The sequence below is a fragment of the Callospermophilus lateralis genome, chromosome 1 (genome assembly GCF_048772815.1).
Source record: "Callospermophilus lateralis isolate mCalLat2 chromosome 1, mCalLat2.hap1, whole genome shotgun sequence".
In the NCBI taxonomy this organism is placed as follows: Eukaryota; Metazoa; Chordata; class Mammalia; order Rodentia; family Sciuridae; genus Callospermophilus; species Callospermophilus lateralis.
Window position 1 is genome coordinate 181670925 of NC_135305.1, and position 23326 is coordinate 181694250.

Here is a 23326-nt window from a genome sequence, read left to right on the forward strand (position 1 = left end):
ATAATCTACTCCAAAAACATTTACCAAGTACTTATTATCTATTAGGCAACTGCTTGGTCTAGGACATAATCTACCCTCAAGGACCTTAACAATTAAAAATGCCAAGTAAATACCAGAGAGAGGTTAAAAGGGACAACAATAGAGGTTATGACTGTCCTACTTAAGTTTAAATAATATAGTGCCTAAGAACATAAACCCTAAAATCAGAAAGTCCTGGATTTAGGTCCTGGTCTCAATTTTCTCATCTGAAAAATCACATTAAAAAAAAAAAAAAAGGCAAAGGATTATTAAAGCACTAATCAGTCAACAAAACTAATGGACTTAGCTATTTTAATGCTATTATCCTGAAAGAAGTGTCCAATAATTCAAACAATTTAAGTATGACCAATCAAATTTTTATTTTATAAATATTATGTTTTAAACTCAACAGCAAGAACAAATTAGTTCTGACAGTTCATAATCAGGTTGACAAAGGGAGGACCTAAAATGAAGAAAATCACTTTTAAAAGACTGTTGTACTAATCAATGGCTCAGGGAAGCAGAAAGGATGAGAGATGGAAGGATGTCTAATATAGTAAGACAGGATCAACAGAACTTAATGATCAACAATATGGGAGAATAAGGGAAAAAGAAGAGTTAAAGAATGACTTCTAGATTTACAACTTATGGAACTGGGCAAATGAGAGGACAACTAATTCAAGGTGGAAAAAACAAGGGCCACGCAATTTTCAGAAAGAAGCAAAAAACGGGCTGGGTTGTGGCTCTGTGGTAGAGCACTCGCCTAGCATGCATGAGGTACTGGGTTTGGTCCTCAGCACCACATAAAAATAAAGTAAAGATATTGTATCCACCTAAACTAAGATAAATAAATAAATAATTTTTTAAAAAAGAAGCAAAAAACTCAATTTGGGGCATGTAAAATTTGAATACTATATTGGGACATAAGAGATGACTCTAGGAAACAGGAATATCCATGATCTTAGTGTAAGAATTAAGTTAAATTAAGATTTAAAATAAAAAACATGAATTGTAAAATGAGAGGACTAAAATTAGAAATCAAATACAAACAAAATATACTTAATAGGTATTTTGAATATGATAAAGGTTATTTTGAATGGCAGATATTCTGCATACATAAATGAATCATAGTAAGTAAGACAGTGCTTAAAAATTCTCATCCTCCAATACACCACAAAGAATAAGTTTCTTTTGTCTTTTTTGATACTGGGGATTAAACCCAGGGGTGCTTAACCAGTCAGCCACATCCTCAGCCTCTTTTACTTTTTTCACACAGGGTCTCACCAAGTTGCTTAGGGCCTTGCTAAGTGCTGAGGCTAGCTTTGAACCTGTGATCCTTCTGTCTCAGCCTCCAGAGCCTCTGGGATTATAGGTGTGTGCCACTGCACCCGGCAAGAATAAGTTTCTTAAAATTTTTCTGTGTGGTTTGCAAAAAATTTCTCAACCTTGATAATTTAAAGGGGGAAATCAACAGATAAAAAGCCTGGAATCTGTTAATACACACCCAGTATAATTCAAGTTTCAATAAAATAAGAAAAAAATTACCAAAAAATGTTTAGTCTTTGGTTCTGACTAAAAACTGCAGAAATTTATGTAAGTTATACCTCCTCAGGCCTCAGTTTTCTTATCAAAGATTTGAAATTGATGATTAAAATTTATTTCCATTGTATCATCTATCTTTAATGACTATACATTTTATGTAGTTATGTCAATTTCAGTATCCTTATCTCTTAAAACAAATATCTTAACCCCAAAACCAAATACTAACAATTACCTTCAAAAACAAACAGGAAACAGAAATATCAAAGGCATGCAGTATCAAGGACTAGAACTGTTATCTGTGCTTAGGTTTTTATCTGAGAAAGCAAAAAACAAAACCCAAATAAACGATGTTGTAAATCTAGAAACTAAACATTAAGTTCTCATTGCAACTTGACCATCTTTAGCACTTTGTAAATAAAAACTCCACAGATTTCCAGATAACATAAAAAAAATTTCAATATATATTTTTCACGGTAAATTTTTGATAAACAATTTCAAAGTTAATAACCATCTAACAGCACCTCCTATTTAATTTCTTATTTAGTTAACACTAACAGATGGGGCAGGGCAGGGGGAGGGGTCTAAATTAGGAAGTAAAATTATTTCTCTGCAGGCATAATGAAGGAGGGAAGATAATATTGACAAGGATAAGAGAAACTAAAACAGTGTACGAATAAAATGGTATGGCCATTTATGCACACCTTGCAGTAAGGTGGCTCCTCAAAATATTAAACACAGAATTACCACAGGAACCAGACAATTCCACTCTGAATACACACCTGTTATAGTCTGGGTTTGAATTAAGTGTCCCCCAAAGGATTAAAGACTTGGTCCCTAGGGTGGAACTGTTGAGAGATGGGGCCTTTCTGGGAGGTCCTTAAATGACTGGGGATGTAACATTGGAAGGAAGTTCTTGTGGAACTCCCTGGTGGGATAATAAATATTTTTTGTTTGATTAATTTTAGGAAGAGCTATTTTGGCTTGGTTTTGTTTTTGCGGTACTGGGGATTGAACCAAGGAGTGCTCTAGCACTGAGCTATACCCCCAGCTCCCTCTTTAAAAATTTTTTTATTTTTTTAATTTTGAGATTGGATCTCCTTAAGTTGCTGAGGCTGATCTCAAACTTGTGATTCTTCTGACTCAGCTTCCCAAATCACTGGGATTACAAGTGTGTCACCACTCCCAGCAAGTATTTTTTAAACCTAAGGTAAAATAGTATTCTAATGGGTTTCATCTCTCTGTGTATCTCTGTGTCTGTCTGTCTGTCTCTCTCTCTCTCTCTCTCTCACACACACACACACACACACAAAACCCAAGACATGTGCCCTTAAAAAATCTCATGTCATTGTTCAGATAGGATAAGAATGTAATCATAAATCATTTTATCTCAAAGAGAGAGCAAAAGAAAGAAAAATTAATGTGGAATTTAAAAAGATAAATACATCTACTCAAATGTTTCAAAAAGTATACCGGCGATTAGAAGAAAAAAAAAATTAGGCATATTCTTAAAGCAAGAACTTACCTGAATTTAACTAGTAAAAAATATTCAAGTACAAATATCAATGTTAATTATTAATAATTTGTGCTAGCACTTGAAAAAACAATGTAATTAACTGAAAATTTTTAAATGTTTTAAAAAAGCAAAATGTGAACAAAAATTTTTTAAATTGTCTTTTTCTACTATTCTAGTTCTTAACCTCCATGAACTTTCCATGGATTACAGTATTACATATGAAAACTATATTTACAGAATCAGCTTATCAAAATGTTAATATCTTGGTAGAAATCATTGTCATTCTTTTTTAACCCAACTGTTGACCAATTCTCCCTATTTTCTCTGGATCTTCCAACAACATACTTATTCAATGACTTCATAGATGATTCTCGAAGATCTATCTAAACATATACCGAACTTAACCTTTGAAAGGTGTAATAAGGCCAGTGATTCTGACTAATTTTATACAGATAAAGAATCACTGTGGAAAGGTCTCTTTTCCTCCAAGTCATTTCCAGTAACATTCTCCTAACTGTTGCCTGAAAATTATTCCACAACACCTACCAATAATTCATTTTATTTTCAGGGTTTTTAGAAGCAGAAAAAACTACTAGTTCTTTTTCTTTAAGGTTAGACTAAAGTTGTAATGTACTAATAATTAAAACACTCCAATGTGTCACCTTTTATTTAACATGAAATCTCTTACCTTCAAGAAGTTATTAAATATTATCTTGTTTCTCCAAGACTGCCATAAGATAATGCTTTCTCTCATAATCATTTGCCTATTTTGACCAGTGTGAATGCAGGGTATGAAAAACAGACTACCAGGCAGTTTTGTGCCACTGCCTTGATCTCTATCAAGATATTCACAGTAAACACCACTACTTTTATACCATTAGTGTAATGTAAAAGGCTCATATTGCATTGTTATTATTATGAGTACAGTTTTTACCTTAGAGAATAATGGACCAGGGGTCCATGGACCACACTTTGAAAAACAATGGGTTACATATACAAACAAGTCTCTAAGAAATAAAAGTTGGGTATAAACTACTGGTCCTAAATTCTATAACACCTTAAACTTACTTCTAATTACTCAGGTAGCTATTTGTTTCCAAAGGGGAGGGGGTGGGAATCCATTGAAATCCAAAGTGTAAAGAATTAACCAGTGCCAAAGACCTGGCCCTTGTTACTACCTCTGGGAGGTAACACTTAAGCCCTTAGAAAATTCTGTTTGATAAAAAGCGTCTTTGCTTACTTGGCCATGTTGATCTACATGCCAGAGTGTCTAATAGTATGAGTTATGGTGGGATGTTTAGGCCATGGCTTATCAGCCTGATCTTGGGAGGGTATGGAGATTAGCCAAGGTGGTGGCTGGCTATACCTGTGTGACTGATCCTCCAATAAAAACTCTAAACACCAAAGCTCAGGTAAATGTCCCTTGTTGGCAGCACTCCATGTGTTATCATACATTTACTGCTAGGAAAAGTACGCATGATCCACAGGACTTCACTGGGAGAGAAGAATGGGAATTTTGTGTCTGGAACTGATCTGGATCCCTGCCCTATGCACTTTAGTCACTGCTGGTTTTATGTGTACCATTTTAATATAATCAGCTACACCATGAATTGAACTGTTTTGCTGAGTTCTATAAGTCCTTCTGGCAAATTACTGAATGGTCCTGAGGACCCTCCCAAACTGTACAGAGTTAGTCACAATCAAACTCCTCAGTACATAAAAGCCAATCCACCACCTACAAATTTCTCTACATAAAACATTCAGTTTTGTCCAAGGTTAAAAACTGGTGTGTGGGTGTAAGTCCACGAGCACATGCATAGAATATTCATGGATTCAGACTGCACTGCCAAATTCTGTATTAACTAGCAGGCTTTTCTCTAAAGCAGCTCGTTTTAAATCAGGGTTTCTCAATCTTGGCAATACTGACATTTCAGACTAGATGATTCTCTGCTGTTGGGGACTGCCCTGGTCACAGCAAGATTTTAGCAGTATCCCTGGCTTCTATCCAAAAGAAACCAGTAACATCTTTCCCTTCTTTCTCCCCAGCTGTAACAAGTGAAAATGTTTCCAGACACTGCCAAAAACACCTGAAGAGCAACCCTCCAACATTGGGAACTGATGTTTTTGAGGAAAATCATCTAGGAAGTCTGACTTTGCCTTTTTTTTTTAACAACAAAAGAACAACCTCATTTTTAGCTCCATCTTCCCAACTTTCCTAAATTTAATTATTTGATGAAAAGTGATTATTCATTTGGAGTCCTATCTACCAACAATATTTGGATAACAGTGTTGAACTAAACTCGTCCTTCTAGGGAACTCTTCAGGTTACCATTTCAAGAATAGAGAAAATCCCTAACAATTACTTTTCAGTAAGGACATAATATGTATCTTCTGCATCTTATATATATCACTGTAAGCCACAGAGTGAAGACAATTTCTTAACCTTCAGAATATTAACAAAGTGCTAACAAAATAACTAAAGGTACTTTTTAAAAAAAATACAGATGCTATGACCCACCTCAGACATATCTAATCAGCATTTATTATTCAGCAATTATTTGACTGTCTGCTATATGCAAAGCATTGTTACAGGTGATAGGAATACAGCTGGGCCCTGTCCTCTGAGAGCTCACACACCAGCAGAGGGAGACAGATCATAGCGTAGACAAATAAACATGACCACTTCAGACAGTGCTGTCTGGAAATAAAACAGAATTATGGGACCAATTTCCCTACATCTCAACACTACCAATAAAGATATCTTCAAAGTATTGAATGTGAGTTGAGCGTGGTAACACATGCCTATAAATCTCAGCAACTCAAGACGCTGAGGAAAGAGAATCACAAATTCAAAGTCAGCCTTGGCAACTTAGTGAGACCCTGCCTCGAAATCAAACAAACAAACAAAACAAAAACAACAAAAACTGGAGATGTGGCTCAGTGGTTAAGAGCCCCTGGGCTCAATTCCCAGTACCACAAATACATAAATAAATAAACAAACAAATAAATATATATGTATGTATGTATGTATGAACTGTGGTAGGTGAAAATGTTATTTTGAATTTTACTACTTAGAAAGCCCATGACAGAATTTTGTGCCTAAATTAAAAATTCCTTGTTTGACACTGGGCAAAAATGTGACCCCAGGGATTGGGGCTCAGTGGTGAAGTGTTTGTCTAGCATGCCTGAGGCACTGAGTTCGATCCTCATTACCACATAAAAATAAAATAAAGATATTGTGTCCACCTTTAAAAAAAAAAAAAAAAAGTGACCTCCAATTCTTTGGTAAATATTAGGCTCAAGGCTAAACCAGTAATTTCCTATCAGTTTCAAATCTAACTTCTAGCATTTCAATGAAAACACTGTGCTAAACTCTTGAAAACTGGAGCACTTAAATGACTTCATAAATAAGGATAAAAATAGCTCCTGCATTCAAAGGGGCAACTGTAGAATAATGAGTGTAGTCCCCAAACAAGGTCTTCTGCAGTAGTCATTCAAAGGGGGGAAAAAAACCTACTGACAAGAACTGTGTGTAACAAAATCTGCGGAGACTGGAGGAAGGGACTATTTTTTCTCTTTCATTTTACATTCTAAAGAACTGGCAGCAAAAATCAAGAATCAATAAGTTTTTGTTCTTCAATTTTTCCTTAGAAACAAAAATAAATACAAATAAAAGCCTTTTACATATCCTATGATTAAAAATAATAATTATGTGTGGGAACCAAGTGAGTAAGAAAAGAATTAAACACTTTCTTATTATGTTAAAATTACTAAAAGGTACTGATACATGCCTAGCATTCCTTTAAGAGAGATTGAGCATGCCAGAGGATGTTTTTCTAATCTTTCCATACAACCCATTTCATTACAACCCATTACACAAACAGTAAGCAATCTGTTCATCCTATTACAGCATTTCCCAAACTGTTATTTCACAAACCTTACAGAGGGCTACCATGATTCCCACTCTACAAACTATACAGCATTCTCCACAAACCTGTGAATATTTTAAGCCTGAAGAAAATAGCTACTTGGATATAAACAGCTTTTGATTGCTTAAAAGAATAAAGAAGTGACAGAGAAAAAAGGCAGATTCATCTTCTTGGAGGCTTGATTTGTTTCTAAATGAGCCTTCAGGATCTAATCTTTGCAAAGTCCTTTCAAAGGCTCAAATTTGATAACAGAATTCTGTATAAAACCTTCCTTGATGTAAGAATTGTATAAAACCTTCCAGTTCTTGCTGTTGTTCTCACAGCTGTAAGAATAAAGGTGAAATTCTACAGCTTAGAACTTAAGATAGTTCAGGAATTGGTTCCTACATACTTTCTCCTAGACTCACCTTATGCCATACTTCTTAATCCTTATTCAATTAATATCATGTATAAGATCATAAGATATACATGATCCCAAACAGAGAAGATAGGAGAGAACTGGCTAATCTAACATGCATTCTTCAGAGAATAAAGATGAAAGTTAACTACTAAAGGAAATTTTTTTGGATGAAAGAATGACACCAGACAGTAAACTACATTCCACATGAAGGAAAAAAAGCAATGGAAAAGGTGATTACAGGGAAAAAGTAATTTAAAAGGTAACTGCATAAAAAAAATCAAAATTATATCATTTGGTTTATCATATAAAGATTTAATATATATGACAATCATAGCACAAAAAAGGAAGGAGGGAATGGGGCTACATTAAAGAAATTACACCGGATGATAACCTGAATCCACAAGAAGAAATGGTTAACTATCCAACTTAATAAGACTACAAATTTTGTTCTCCTATTCTTTAAAATGACAAATATTGTACAAAGCAATAATTAAAACTGTACAATGAGTTTCGTACATAAACATAATATATACAATAATAGCTGGAGCATTATTAATAATAATCTCAAGTAGATGGTAATAAATCCATAAAGCAAAAATTAAAAAAAATGTAGTTTTCTATAAATCAAGAGAAATTAAAATGATAAAACAAAATATAAAAGTTAATAGAAGAGAGAAACAAAAAAGATAGGAGATGTATAGAAAAAAAACAAGCACAAACATAAATCCAATCATTTCAAAAGTAATACTAAATATAAAAGAATTAAACACTCCATTAAAAAAAACATTGTTGGACTGCATTTTAAAAAGCTATATACTACAAAGAGACACTTCAGATTCAAATACACAAAAAGGTCAAAAGGATGGAAAAGATGTATCATGTAAACAATAACCATAAAAGATGGACTGTTATACTAATATCTGAAAAAACAGACTTTAAGTTAAAAAAAAAGTTACTAAAAAGAGAGGCACATTTTACAATATTAAAGTACCAATTCAACAGGAAGATATAACAAAAATAATAAAGTTACTTAATAATCCCAAAATAGAAAAACAAAACACAACATAATTAAGGGTGAAACTGACAATTCATAATAATAGGTAGACTTCAATATCTCATCCTCAATAATGTATAAACAAGTAAACAGGAAATTGGCAAGGATACTGAAGACTTGAGCAACACTATTAACCAATCTGACCTGACACCTACAAAAGATTCTATCCAAGAACAGAATACACATTATTCTTAAGTACACAGGGAATATTCTCCAGGATAGACCATACATTACAGTCATGAAACAAGTCTCAAATTTAAAAGAAGTGAAGTGATACAATAATGTTCTTCAATCACAATTCAAGTACATTAGAAATAACAACGAAATTTGAAAAATTCACAAATGTTTAAGAAATTAAAATAATTCTAAATATGGGACAAAGATGACAATCACAAAGGAATATATTTTTAGTTGAATGAAAATGAAAACAAAACATTCAAAAAGTTATATAGGATAGAGTTAACAATGTTTTGAGGGAAAGTTTGAGCTCTGCACACCAATATTAAAAATGAAAATCTCAAATAAGTTTCCAACTTAAGATATTAGAAAAAGTGCAAACGAAACCCAAGGCAAGCAGAAGAAGTAATAAATAGTAGCAGAGGAATCAAAAGCTGAATCTTTAAAAAGTCCAAACAATTGACAAAGTTTTAGATCAGTTGACCATGAAAAAAAATAAAGATACAAATCACCAAATTCAGGAATAAAAGAGGGAATTACTCCAAAACAGAAAAATTAAAAGGATTATAAGGGAACAGATGCACAATTTTATGCCAACCAATATAAACAGATAAAAATGAGCAAATTCCTAGAAAAACAAATTATTGAAACTGACTCTAGACAAAAAAAAATCTGGACAGATGTACTATATATATCAGTAAAGGAACTGAATTAGTAATTAAAATCTTTTAGAAAATGACTGACCCACACAGTTTCATTGGTAAGTTTCACAAAACACTTAAAGAAATAAAAATCCTTCACAAACTCATGTGGATATTTAAATAGGAGAGCATACTTCCCAAATTCATATTATGAGGCCAGCTATATGCTTCTGGCAATACCAAAGCAAGACAAAGACATCTCAAGAACAGAGATATTAAAAACTTCAACAAAATAATAGCAAACCAAACCTAGCAGCATTAAATAGAGCATATACAGTTTAGTCTTAAAACATTTGAAACAAAAACTTGCCATATGGCCCAGCAATGTTACTCCTAGAAATCATACCAAGATAAATGAAAAATTTTGTCTTCACAAAGATTTACATGTGACTATTCACAGCATCATTATTCATAATTACCAAAAATGGGAAATAATTCAAAATTTCCTTCAACTGGGAAATGGGTAACATGTAGTATATCCGTACAATGAAATATTATTCAGCAATGAAGAACTAATGAAGTTTACAACATGAATTAAATCCAAATCATTTATACAAAATGAAAAAAAAGACAAAAAATGATCACATATCTTATGATTCCATTTATATGAAATGTTCAGAAAAACACTTGATAGATTCCTAATCAGTAGTTGCCTGAGGCTTGAAGTGGGATCAGGAGTGACTGATTATAAAATGGGTACAAAGGAATTTTTTGGAGTGATGAAAATGTTCTAAAATTGGATAATGGTGATGAGTTTACTACTCTCACCACTCTTCAAATGTGCTAAAATTAACAAATAAATTATACAAAAATAAGCTATTGGTCTTATCAACCATGAGCTCCCTTAACCCAACTTGAAAAGTTGATAAGCAAAAAATAATAGAAAACAACTGTAATTGAAAAGTACTAAGTTGCGCAAACGAGATAATTTTTAGACATGGAGATTAGGTGCCAAGGAAGGTGAAGCCAATAAAAACTATATAAACTCAGCACATTTTAGAATCAATGTGGTTCAAAGAGAAAGCTGTCTGGGTCAGATTTGCTCAATCTGAGTTATCAGAATCTTAATAGATGGTGTTCATCTAGACACCAATAGGTAAAAATATGCAGGGTCAGAGAGGACAATGCAAAGGAATAAATAAAAACAAGAGAGAAATAATACCTCTAAGTTTCAGTTCAGGACAGAATTAGGAGTACAGCAGAAGCATAGCTTGCAAAAGAAAAATGAATGTTAATTCTTTTGAGCCAAAAAGAAGAAAAAAGAAGGCTGGTGGTGTAGAGGGTGTGCTTCGTGTTCACAAGGCACTAAATTCAACACGCAGCAATAACAACAACAAAGCAGAAAACAAAGTTCACAGAGAAGTAAATGATTTGCAAGAAAGAAGATCAATAAGAAAGTTTACATAAATAGCAGACTCTTTTTGCTTAGTAAATTAGAGAGTGGGAACTGAAAGAATGGGCAAGTTGCCAGTAGCACAAGATGGAAATAAAAGGAAGATGACTGAAGGTGTGTATTAAGTTTGTGCCAAAAGGACTAAAGGGAGAGAGGCGGCAGTGAGAAAGCAGAAATAAAAGCTAAAAGGTAGTTAAAGGTAGGGTGACAGTTGAAGGAAAGGGGAATGAGTATTGAAGAAAGCAAAACAAAAAACAAAGCTACAGAATAATCAATATAAAGGGCTGCAAAAGTATGAGTTGGATATCCCAAAATTGGCCCGATGGAAATGAGAATAAAGCAGGAGTTGGATAACCATGTCTATCATACCAGGCTACCTACCCTCTTGAGTCTGGACTGGGGGCAAAGAATTGTCAGTTAACATCTGGTAATCAAAGTAGACAGGTCACCCACATAAAGTCTTAATAAACACACAAATAAGAGCTATCCACATTTTAAAAAACATTACTATAAACAAATCAGGAGGTCAAGTTTTCTAAAAAGTGAGTATGTGGCCAAGTTGAACCTAACAAACTATATGCAATAGGTTCCAAAACAGCAAGGCTCAGGTTCATTGTGGCTGAAGTGGGAGAACAGGCAATGAAAAAAGCTGTAGTTAGGGAAAGAAATTCCAACTTTGAAATTATGGCTCCATGGAGCTAAAGGAACAAGAAAAGGAGATTAAGAGTTCATATAACTTAGAATCTGGAAGACTCAGAAAAGAGAATATTGTTAATAATGACTACAAAAAAAAAAACTGATTAGAGACATTTTTCCATGTTTTTTATTGGTACATTATAATTGTGCATAATGGTTCAATTCATAGCTACATATTTGTATATGCACAAAATAAGGCAATATAACTTGGCCAATATCATTTCCCAGTATTTCCCCTTCTCCCTCTCCTTGGTTCCTTTTCATCTACTCTACTGATCTCCCTTAGATTTTCATGAGATCCCCCATACCTTTTTTCCCCCTTTTGCTTCTACAAAGGACAGAAAACCTACAATCCTTGACCTTCTACAGTACATATATCCTGTATTTCATTTGACCCTCTTGACAAGTTTCTCAATTTGGAAACAGTCCAACCAGGTTTCTCTCATTGTCCTTGCTATAGCATCAAATGAGAATATCTGAAAGGTTACAGCTCCCTAGCATTATTTACTGAAGTCTCTTAATTCTAGACATCTCTATTTGAATCATTCAAGCTCTCACAGACCTGTTAGTTTCTAACTACCTTTCTTTTTTTTTTTTTTAAAGAGAGAGAGAGAGAGAGAGAGAGAGAGAGGGAGAGAGGGAGAGAGAGAGAGAGAGAGAGAGAGAATTTTTAAATATTTATTCTTTAGTTATTGGTGGACACAACATCTTTGTTTGTACGTGGTTCTGAGGATCGAACCCGGGCCACACGAATGCCAGGCGAGCGCGCTACCGCTTGAGCCACATCCCCAGCCCTCTAACTACCTTCCTAAACCTTGGCTTAGGTTACTTATCAGACCTACTTGACAATACTACACTTGCTCTTCTGGTCTATTCACTCAGTTTAAATTTCACTGTTTACCCTAGTGTTGCAGTTTATTTATACATCCCCTAAGTCAGCTATTTGTTAACACCCAAGTCAAACTAACTCCAGGAACACACCTATTTCTCTCAGATGTGGTTGTCCACTGCCCATGTTAACATTTCTCATCTCACTCTTGGCACATTCAGTCTAATACTCTGGAGCTACACACTGCCTAGCATAAAACCTATCAAAAAAAAAAAAAAGAAAGTTGGGAAATACCTCACCATTCCGAAAGCTATTCAGTATAGAAATTTACCTAACCACCTCCACACACATACTGATTAAGAACTTATTACCAAAGATAATAAGTAGGACCTTCCTAACTTTCACTATATCTAAAATTTCCCTGAAATGTAATTGGAGAAAAGAAAATGCAATAAGATACTTCTTTAAAAACAAAAAAACAAAAAGAACAACAACACTTTAGTTAATTGCAAGAAAATTTTAATAATATAATTTGTATCAGGACTAAGATTTGCAGTGTTTTTTGTTAGAGATTAAGAAAAAGCACATGCTCAATCAAAATATTCCCATGTAATAAAAATTATCAAAAAAATGCACTTGTAGATCTAAAAGGACATTTTATTTAGCCTATGTATGGCTCCAGTCCACTAAAGACAAGAGAAAAATACCACAAGAACATTAGTAAGTAAAATCCCATTTTGATAAACAAGTAACCCTCCCAACTTCACCCTTGGGCTCAATTAACCACTTCTACCTTAATGTCCCCAAAGCACAGGTAAAATAATTCCCTTATCTAATTCCCTCTTATTCCATACTAAGAGGTAGAGACCTTGTTTTAAACATAGATGTATCCCCAGTATCAAGGTTTAATAGGTAGTAAACATATAAATATCTTTATCTAATAAAATAATAAGAGGGCTGGTGATGTGGCTCAAGTGGTAGCGCGCTCGCCTGGCATGCGTGTGGCCCGGGTTTGATCCTCAGCATCACATACAGACAAAGATGTTGTGTCCACCAATAACTAGAAAATAAATATTAAAAATTCTCTCTCCCTCTCTCTCTCTTTAAAAAAAAAAAAAGAAGAATGTTAATTATAACCACTTCTATTAAACTTAGTACAAACAAAACACATGAAAGGTCTAAAGTCAACAGCTGAAGACTTCCTATACATCGAGTTTAAAAACAAAATTAGAACAAAAGGTAACCAAGGGCAATGGTTCCCTAATTCTGATCCTTGAACAATAATCTAAGGAAATGTACTGATTAAAATAAAAGTGGTTATTATAATAAATACATCCCCAAACTATGATATAACACAACAGTATGTTTCATGCTTACACAAAGTCCAAACATCCTTGTTAATGATCACCTAAAGACCTGAGGAGGCTGGAGATGACCCAGGCTGACAGAAGTTTAGTGCTCTTAACTCATCATTTCCAAAGTTTATCTAGCAATAGGTGGGGGCAGAGAGAATTTACTCAAGGTAGGTTTGTATTTGCCAAGGTTAAAGTGACACTCAACACTTTTGCTTAACTGTCTATTACCAGATCTCAAACATATGGCCACCTCCAAATCCAAAAAGGGGTAGTAAATTTAAGTTAGTTTGGGGCACAGAAGAAAAAAGTTGGCAGAGAACAAAACTAATCTTCATCACAGATTTTTTTTTTTTTTTTTGGTTATTGATGGACTTTTATTTTATTCACTTATTTTATATGCAGTGCTGAGAATAGAACAAACCCAGTGCCTCACATAATGCTAGTTAAGTGCTCTACCACTGAGCCGTAACCCCAGCATCCCCGCCCCATCTCTGTTTTTGTCTTTGTAGTGCTGGGAATTAGAACCCAGGGCTTTGTCAATACAAGGCAAGCACTCTCCCTACCATCTGAGCTATATCCCTAGCCCAGAAGATTTTAAAATACTAAGTCTAGAGCATTATCCAGGATGATTCTCATTCAGCAGGTCTAACTGAACCCCAAGAATCTATAAGCTTGCCACGTGAGTCTGATGTGTGCCCAAATTGGGAAATAGTGGCTTAGGAAGTAAAGAGCATGCAGCAAATAGGAAAAACATTTTCACAGAAAAGCTTAAAACAATGTACTGAGATAAAAGGAAAACTAAAAAGTGTAAAATTTTAATTAAACCTTCAAGCTTAAAAGAATACAGGTACAACTTTGGCCTGTGACATCAGTCTCTCAAGGCTTTCTTCTTAACTCTAGTAGCACTTCATATATTTTCATCTATTCATTCCATAGACAATATAATATTGTCTATTATATCCTCCTTGGCCATGAGTTCTTCCCATTCTCTCAGTGACCTCATTCACTTCAATCACCACCTAAAATACTCTTATCTGAGTCCAGTTTCACATTTAACTGCCCACAATAACAATATTTCTCCATTTAGATGTTCTACAAGGACTTCAATATTTCCAAAATCAAATAATCTCCCTTCAAACCAACTCCTCCTCTAGCAATGCCCTATCCACTCAGGTCTCCTATTCAAAACCCTAGTTGTCACTGAAGACTCATTCTTCTTCTTCAGTCCCTATAATCCAGTCAGCAAGTCCTATCGATTTTACTTCCAAAATATTTCTAGAATCCATCCCCACTGCCAGTGTCTTAGATCAAACCTCTTTTCAAATGGATTTAACTTCCCACCAGTTCTCCTGCTTCCAGTTTCACTCTCAACATACTGATTCATATTCTATATTATCTCTTTTTCATAATTCATTCAAAATACAAATCTTATACTGATTTCCTACTTTGAATCTTTCAGTGGCTCATTACTGCTTTCAGAATAAAGATCTATCTCTTTAGAGCTCAGGATTTTCATGATTTGGCCTCTATCTCCAACATGGTAATTTCTTGACACACCAAGTGCCCTATACTGCAACCCTAGGTATTCTTTGACAATTCTTCAAACACATTTTTAGGTCCTTTGGAGTCTGGCATAGCACCTAATACACAGTAAAATCAGAATCAAATAAATGCCTAAACAGTCATGTTAAATTTGGGGTGGTAAAGAGTGGCAGCCATTATGAAGTCAAACAACAATAAGTGTTGGCGAGGATGTGGGGAAAAGGGTACACTTGTACACTGCTGGTGGGACTGTAAATTGGTAAGGCCAATATGGAAAGCAGTATGGAGATTCCTGGGAAAGCTGGGAATGGATCCACCATTTGACCCAGCTATCGCCCTCCTCGGACTATTCCCTGAGGATCTTAAAAGAGCGTACTATAGGGATACTGCCACATCAATGATCATAGAGGCACAATTCACAATAGCTAGACTGTGGAACCAGCCTAGATGCCCTTCAATAGATGAATGGATAAAAAAAAGTGGCATCTATACACAATGGAGTACTACGCAGCACTAAAAAGTGATAAAATCATAGAATTTGCAGGGAAATGGATGGCATTAGAGCAGATTATGCTAAGCGAAGCGAGCCAATTCTTAAAAAACAAATGCCAAATGTCTTCTCTGATATAAAGAGAGCAACTAAGAACAGAACAGGGAGGTAGAGCATGAGGAAAAGATTAACATTAAACAAAGATGATTGGGGGGAGAGAGAGGGAGAGAGAAGGGAAAACATATGGAAATGGTAGGAGACCCTCAATGTTACACAAAATACATAGAAGAGGTTGTGAAGGGAAAGGGGGGGGAAACAAGGGAGAGAATTGAACAACAGCACAAGAGGTAGATAGGGAAAATGGTAGGGGAGGGGAGGGGGGATAGTAGGGGATAGGAAAGGTAGCAGAATACAACAGTCACTAATATGCCATTATGTAAAAAGGTGAGTGTGTAACCGATGTGATTCTGCAATATGTATTTGGGGTAAAAATGGGAGTTCATAACCCAATTGAGTCAAATGTATGAAAGATGATTTATCATGAGCTTTGTAATGTTTTGAACAACCAATAAAAAAAAATTGGGGGTGGTAGCATACATATAGCTAACTGAAATTATCAAATAGGCAAATGTCAAAGAAATTTGAACCTAATTAAAAACATAACATTTGGGACTTGCCATTGAAGAAATAATATTTGGAAGTTTTCAGAATGGGAAAGTTCTGTGAGTAATGTGATCTTGGTTGAAACCAAGATACTGTTCCTTCCTAAGCTTTCATTTTATTCAAAAACCTACAATGCCCAACATGGGAACTTGATTTAATATCCATGTTTAAGAATTTCCCAATCAACAGCCAGACATGGTGGCACATGCCTGTAATCCCAGCAGCTTCAGAGGCTGAGATAGGAGAACTGAGAGTTCAAAACCAGCCTCAGCAAAAAGCCAAGGTGCTAAGCAACTCAGTGAGACCCGTCTCTAAATAAAATACAAAATAGGGTTGGGAATGTGACTTAGTGGTCGAGGACCCCTAAGTTCAATGCCTGGTACCCATCTCCCCGCAAAAAAAAAAAAAAAAAAAAAGAAGAAGAATAATTTACCAATCAACAAACCAGGAATAGAAGGAAATTTATTCAACCTAATAAAAGTCATTTACCGAAAACTCATTGGTAGCATCATACTTAGAGAAGACAGACAGAAGATCATGATCAACACAAGGGTGTCCAACTCTCCACCATTTCTAACATTATTCTGGAGGTTCTAGTTTGGGCAAGTAAGCCAGAAGAAATAAAAAACACAGAGATCAAAAAGTAAGAAGTAAAATTATCTCTCTAATTACAGATAACATACTCTCTATATAGAAAAGTCTCATGTATCCTCTAAAAACCCATTTCTACTAACAAATGAGCTCAACAAAGTTGCAAGATATAAGAGCAATATGTAAAGGAACTGTATTTCTATACATTGCAATAAACATTGTGAAAATTTTAAAAATTAATTTCCAATAAGCATAAAAAAATCCTCGCAACTTATTTAACAAACAGTTCAAAACTTATAACCTAGAAACTACAAGATCATTAAAAAAATTTAAAGAATCTTATGGAAAGCATCCCTTGTTCACAGACTAAAAGACATAGTAAGAAAACAACATATTTCCCAAAGTGATGTACAGATTAAACACAATACCTGTCAAAATTCCAACTGTCTTTCTGGCAGAAACTGACAAGCAGATGTTAAACTTAATATGGGAATATTAATTAAGTGACCTATAAAAGTCAAAATCTTAAAAAACAAAATTTCCTCTTTTTAAATTAATTTATTTATTTTAATAAGGCATATATGACATCAGAATGCTTTTTGATTCATTGTACACAATAGAAGATTTCCCTTTTTAAAGTATTTTGATTGTCCTGTGCTGCATGTTTTAATATTATCTATGGCCCTAAATTCTTAAGTGTAGGAAAGATATGCCTTTAAGTTTATAATAAATTCAGATGAATAAACCCTTGTCAACTAAAAATTTGAACTTAAATTTATTAGGCAAAACTAGCCTTTTCACTAAAGTCTGCTTTGATGGTCTGTAGCAACCATGGTAAACAAGTCTATTGGCACAATTTTTTCAAAATCTCATATGATCGTCAGCATCTTTTTGCAGTGAAGTATTTTAATTAAGGTACATACACTTTTTTTTTTTTTTAGACATAATGCTATAACACAATACACACTTAACAGACTAAGTGTAAACATACATTTCATGTACACTGAGAAACCAAAAAATCCATGCGATTTGCTTTATTGAGCTATTGATTTTACTGGAGTGATCTGGAACACCAAATCCATATATCACTTAAGGCACACCTGTATAACTAAATACTAATTGTGGAGGATGGGAGTGGAAATTTTACTTTCATTATTTCAACTATAGTTATACACCATATCCCAATAACAGTTTAAAGTTTTACTGGTTTAAGTTAAGCGGAGATTTCATTATTTTGGTTGTAAATGAGTAGTATGATTGATTTGCTTTGACCTATTGGAGACATTACCTAGATCAAGACTTAATTCTGAACTATTTTCTCCAGGCACAGAGCATTTTCCAGGAGCATCTCATCCCATCCCAGCACTGACTGAATATAAACTTTAGATAAGACTAGAAAAACAAGACATGACAAAATGCTAGAAAACTTTGTGCAACCCAAATCTAATTACTTGGATTATTTACTATTTTTTAATCACCATAACCAATGTTTAAGTATATTTTCAAAGTTTAATTTATCCTAGTGGGACTATGAAACAGGACACTCTAATTTATACAGATCTGTAAGCCATCAATACAGCTATAAGGAATCTTTCCAAGATATTCATTCCCCCTGCTCAGTATTTAATGTGCTCAGTTTGTACTAAAATATTTTGTGTTTTAAACCATAGAATCATTTACCTCACTGATCTTGGGGGTCCCTGTTGTCCATCTTTTGTAATCTACCCTTTTAAAACCTGTAGTGGTTATTTAAATTTTCAGTGTCGTGAAACCCTTTGAGGACCCAATAAAACCCATAAACCCTATTTAGAAAAGTGCACTATATGCACATTATTGCTAAAACCCCCATGGGCTCCTATTTAAGAAGGCCCAGCTATTACTTCTCATCATCAAATTCTAGCCTCATAGTCAAAGTACTTCATAATGTACTTAGTACTGAGATAATCTAACTCCCATCCATTCAATTATACCAGTCAGGACTATATCCTCATTACCCAAAAAACAGGAATATCATCCTCTTTTCTGGCTTAACTTCACAGTTCCCTCTTGTTGCTTTCAAGTACAACTGTTTGCTTTCAATATCATCAAATCCTTCTGGTGAACCTAAAATCTCTCTCCTTTGCCATAAGATTTCTCTCCCTATAACTGATACTTTCTGAATTCTAAAACATGTAATCCCCATCAGTTATGGAGCCCACCAGGTTGTAATCTGTATTATATAAACAAGATATCCAAAAAGTGAGAAAACAGGAGGGATGTTATGGTTTAGATATGAGGTATCCCCCAAAAGCTCATGTGTAAGATAATGTAAGAAAGTTTAGAGGTGAAATGATTGGGTTATGAGAGCCTTAACATAATCAGTGTGTTAATCCACTAACTGGGTGGTCACTGCAGGCAGGTAGGATGTGGCTGAAGGAGGTGGGTCACTGGGGGTATGCTTTTTGGTTTATATTTTGTTCTGGTTGCACAGGTCTCTCTCTGATTCCTAGTGCCACTTCCTGAACTAGGCAGATCAGGAAGTGGCACTAGGAAGAACACCATAATGTTCTGCCTTATCTCAGACCCTGAGAATGAAGTCAGCCAGCTATGAATTGAGACCTCTGAAACCATGAGCTCCAAATAAACTTTTCCTCTTCTAAAATTGTTCTTGTCAATCTTTTGGTCACAGCAGCAAAAAAGCAGACTAAAACAAGGTACTTACTCCAAATAAACTTTTCCTCTTCTAAAATTGTTCTTGTCAATCTTTTGGTCACAGCAGCAAAAAAGCAGACTAAAACAAGGTACTTACTTTTGAACTGCTTGTTCATCAACATTTTCAAATAACAGGCTCCATGTTTTCCTTCAACTCGACAAACCTTTTCATCTGAAATATCTCTTACACCCTATATTTATATGTCTTTCTCCTCTTCTAGCCATAAGACCCCCTACAGGCAGAGAAGGTAGCTGCTTTTTCTTTAGACCCTGCAGTCTCTAGCACAAAGCAGGGAGACATTTGATAAATAGGTGGGCACCAGTGTTCTTTAAGCATTTCATGCGTTCTATAAATCTAGTAAGATTTCTCAATTTTTTTTTTCTCTCTCTCTCTCTGCCACCTTACTGAAAGGTCAAACAAGTCTCCACTCTTAGCAAGTACCTGATCATGTGAGAACTTTTTACTATCCAAAATCGTGCTTAAATTTCTATTCTCCTTCATTCAACACTTACTCACTGATATATGTCAACCCTGTTCAAAACCAAAACACCATCAACATATAAAGAATCCTCACATAATAACCAAATCTAGAAGGGAACACACAAAGATGGCTCCTACACACACACACACACACACAATCAAATGAAAGACAAATACTGCATATTCTCACTTGCATGAAAGCTTAAAAAGCTGATTTGATTAGAGAGAACAGTAGTTACTAGAGACTGGAAAGCAAGGGAGGTGATAAGGGATAGTTAACAGATACAGGAGTACAGTTTGATAGGAGAAATGACTCCTAAAGCTCCATAACAGTATGCTAAGGTTGACAATAATAAATCTATTTCTATTTTGCTATAGCAAAATATTTCTATATTTCTATAGCAAAATGAAATATACAACTCTATATTTCTACAACCAATAAGAGAGAGGATTCTGAATGTTCCCAACACAAGGAAATGGTAAATATTTAAGGTGAATGAATGCTACACAACCACCCTGACGTAATCATTATACATTGTACTATACACCGAAATGTCACACTGTATCTCCATAAATATGTACTTTATGCAGCAATCAAAAAAATTTTAATGGGGAAAAACAAGACTTCAAGAAACCTACTTACTATATACAAATGGGCAAAAGAAAAGAATACAAAAAAAAAAAGCTATAGGGGCTGGGGATGTGGCTCAAGGGGTAACGCGCTCGCCTGGCATGCGCGGGGCGCTGGGTTCAATCCTCAGCACCACATAAAATAAAATAAAGATGTTGTGTCCACCGAAAACTGAAAAATAAATATTGAAAAAAATTCTCTCTCCCCCCCCACTTAAAAAAAAAAAAAAAAGCGGGCTGGGGATGTGGCTCAAACGGTAGCGCGCTCGCCTGGCATGCGTGCAGCCCGGGTTCGATCCTCAGCACCACATACAAACAAAGATTTTGTGTCCGCTGAAAACTAAAAAAAATAAATGAATATTTTTTAAAAAAGCTATAATCCTTTAGTACTACTACAAACAAAGTTTAACTCCAGTTTTAAAACAAACTGTGAAAACAGAAATAAATACTAAGATTACACATATATGCTGTAAGTAAAAAGACATATACATGAATTTTTTTAAAAGAACTCTTCAAATATGATACAAAAGTTTATGAATGGGGTTGGGGGTGGGGGTGTAGCTCAATGGTAGAACACTTGCTTAGCATGCACAAAGTCCTGGGTTCAATCACAGGCATTACAAAGAAGGGGAAAAAAATTTATGATCATTTTGCCATTTTATATTTTTTTGTGGGGTTCCAGGGATTGAACTCAGGGGCACTCAACCACGGAGCCACATCCCCAGCCCTATTTTGTATTTTATTTAGAGACAGGGTTTCACTGAGTTGTTTAGTGCCTTGTCCTTGCTGAGGCTGGCTTTGAACTCCTGATCCTCCTGCATCAGCCTCTGGAGCTGCTACTGGGATTACAGTTGTGTGCCACCTTGACTGACTAGTTATTTTTAGAAACAGGTTCTTGCTAAGTTGCTTAGGGCCTAGCTAAATTGCTGAGACTGATTTTGAACTTGTGAAACTCCTTCTTCAGCCCTCTGAACTATTGGGATTACAGGAGGACACCACCACGCTTGGCTTCCTATTTTAAACTGTTGTTAACTTTTCTTTTTTGGTGCTGGGATTGAACCCAATGTCTCGTGCATCCCCGGCAAGTACTCTTACTACTGAGCTACATTCCCCAGTCCTGAAAACTGTTTTTAATAGGAATTTTATTTTGTAGTTTGTTTTCTCTAACTCGTCTAAATTAGCAGTTACAAACTAGTTCTTACTGGCCCCTTTTTAGAATCACAGAATTGACTGCCATTGGTGGTTATCAACTTGCCAACATTTACAGATTTTGCGTAAAAATTTGGATTACTGGCTTCTTAAAAAATTTGTATTCTAAAACTACTATTACACCTGCAGAGCAACAAAGGCCTGGAGGAGAGCAGCAACTAACATACTTGATCCCCATGGTCATCATCTCTATCATTCATCATTTTCTTCTAAATACTAAATAAAGCCAAGTGTTAGCTGTCATTTAGTTTCCCAGTTGGGAGTTTGTGATTCCTAATCTAAACAAAAACCTTCTACTGTTCTTATTACTGCTGAAAATTTCAATGTAATCATGGATGATTATTTTTTACTAATTGAAAAAAATAAAAATTATGACATTGACACCTAATGAAATAACACCCGACATTTGAATCTTAATTCATGTTGTATAAACCAAAGTGAAATAATTCAGGGGAAAAAAAAATCATGTGCCTAACTCCTACAGACAGAAAACAAATTATTTTCATTTTATTTACAATTAAAAATTATTTCCATCTACAGGTAAACAGAAAGTAGGACAGTAATTACTTCTTATACCCATTATGTGTCAGCATAAAATGAGAGAATACTGTTCTAATTCAAATTGAATGGACAGGAGAACTCCTTTATTTACTCATTTGTTTCATATTTAAGAACTAAAGCTTCCTTGCACAAAGAAAACTCTTCCCCACTTGCAGCTTCTCTGTATTAAACAATGTTTTACAAGCCAAAAGAAAACAAAATACAAGGTGAATAATAAAACAGACCTAGAAAAGCAGATTCTACTACTTCCTATCTCAAGTGTATATAAGGCTTTTGAGATAGAAGCTGTATCAAGTACCTTCCACGTTTAAAATTCTGTGTACTTATCCAGATCTTCTCCTCCTTTCCTCCAAATAAAGTAATTCATCTAGCTGAACTGCTTTTCCTGCAGATGGGAAAAGTTAAGAGTATTTGCATTCCATTTCATTTTTATTCTCACTTCTAACAGTTAATAAAATATCAACATATAAGATATTGCTAGAAACAGCTATTCCCTTTAAACCAGGCAAAACAAACTCATTTCTCAAAATCTTTCAAAAGAAAAACCAGATAGGATAGAGATAAACCTCTCTATTTTCTCCTAGTCATCCCATTTAATTAACTTGTCCAAGTATTCTCAAATTTACAGATTATATTTTAAAGAACAGTGTCACCACTGTAAGTGGACATCATGTAAAACTGGAGTAGTATCACAACTGCTCTATAATTGTAATTTCTAAATACTCAAGTGCAAAGATGCAACTTCATTTCCAACTGAAATCCTATTTCTGCTTAAATCTTATGGCAAATAAAAGAGGATGTCCTCCTAAAAGTCCACTGCATTCCTAGTGCACACAATAATCTACAGCACAAAAAAAAAAA

The 23326-nt window shown here is 34.7% G+C and overlaps 1 protein-coding gene across 6 annotated transcripts in view; it reads right to left on the reverse strand.

The window, feature by feature from the left end:
• Nucleotides 1-23326, reverse strand: part of Ankrd28 (ankyrin repeat domain 28) — a 188048-nt gene that overhangs the window by 162884 nt on the left and 1838 nt on the right. Inside the window, exon 4 of one of the 6 annotated variants that reach the window (XM_076841951.1) lies at nucleotides 22764-22850. The exons of the other annotated variants lie outside the window; for them this stretch is intronic. The gene's annotated coding sequence lies outside the window, so the exon portion shown is untranslated. The remainder of the gene's footprint in view (nucleotides 1-22763; nucleotides 22851-23326) is intronic. 6 annotated transcript variants of the gene reach the window in all.